The following is a 1,524-nucleotide window of genomic DNA, read 5'->3' on the forward strand; positions in this document are numbered from 1 at the left end:
AGAAGACATAGGGGAATGGTTGGACTATTTTTTACCGTTAGTGAAATTATATTTTTTTTCTATTAATTGAAGCGAGAAAGAAAGAAAGAAAGAAAGAAAAACACGCGCCCAGAGTGGGGACCGAACCCGCGCCTTTCGATTAGATCTCGAATGCCTTACCAATTCGGCTATCTGGGCGAGTGTGTTCTGCTTCACTTTCTGGGGTATTTTATATTTACTACAACTGTATCTGACGCTTGAGGGTGGTAGCCAGCGCCACTCAGACTACACGGGGAGAAGGGGACCTTCTTTTCAACCCCCGGGGCGTGACGCGAACGTCTACAGCCTGTCATAAGCGCGTAACTGGCGGGAAACCCTCTTATGCTACCTTGGCATCAAGGCTGCCAGAACCGAGGCTCTCGCTAAGCTTTCGCAGGATAATAATATTGTCACGAAGACAAGGACGATGCAGTGGTGTTGAATGAGAAACACGTTTATTGGAGCGAACTTGTGCTCCCCTAACAACTCAAAAGAATACAGAGGCGGCGAAGCAGCGGTCAACAAAGTGACTTGCACAGGCGAGTGACGTCGAATCGAATGCCCCGGCGTCCGCACTGCAGGCTTTTTATCTTTTGGCGCGCGTGGTTCTCGAAACGTCGATTCGCATCGAGAACATAGTAGATCCAAGAAGATTATTCTGGGCTGTTCACGTTAGATCGGAATGCTCTCCCTATCACAACAGATAACACACGCGGCACAGAAAGAAAGAATGGAACACGCGCTTCCCTTGGCGCAGAGATAACACAGACCGGCGCAGCCGGGCGGTAAAAGCAAAACATAAATAAACAAACCCAATGTATGGTTCGCGGCATTACCCCCCCCCTCTAAGAGTGCATCGACCCGATGCTAACATAAGCGACAGTCCGAACAAATGAAAATAAAAGTTCGTCATCGTCCGTAGAAAGGTTTTAAGCGAACCACGTGGACGACTTCAGGCCGCGTGCGTCGTCGTGATGTGCCGGAGTCACCATCGGGGATCACTTCGTAGGTAAGTTGGCCAACACGTCGTAGAATCCGGTAGGGTCCGAAATACCTTCGCAGGAGCTTCTCACTGAGTCCGCGTCGTCGGATGGGAGTCCAAACCCACACACGATCCCCTGGTTGGTACTCGGCGTCTCGGCGTCGGAGGTTGTAGCGGCCCGCATCCACCAGCTGCTGGTCCGTTATACGAACTCGAGCGAGCTGGCGGGCCTCCTCCGCACGTTGAAGATATCCGTGGACGTCGGCGTTGAGGTCGTCGTCTTCTACGTGCGGAAGCATGGCGTCGAGCATCGTAGTCGGCCTTCTACCGTAGACAAGCTCGAACGGCGTCAGCTGTGTCGTCTCCTGGATAGCCGTGTTGTACGCAAACGTGACATACGGGAGCACTTCGTCCCAAGTCTTATGTTCAACGTCAACGTACATTGACAGCATATCTGCGATTGTCTTGTTCAGACGTTCTGTTAGTCCGTTCGTTTGGGGGTGGTACGCCGTCGTTCTTCGGTG

Source organism: Haemaphysalis longicornis, unplaced genomic scaffold (genome assembly GCF_048455015.1).
Source record: "Haemaphysalis longicornis isolate Haplotype H1 unplaced genomic scaffold, Haemaphysalis longicornis Haplotype H1 scaffold_125, whole genome shotgun sequence".
NCBI classification, from domain to species: domain Eukaryota; kingdom Metazoa; phylum Arthropoda; class Arachnida; order Ixodida; family Ixodidae; genus Haemaphysalis; species Haemaphysalis longicornis.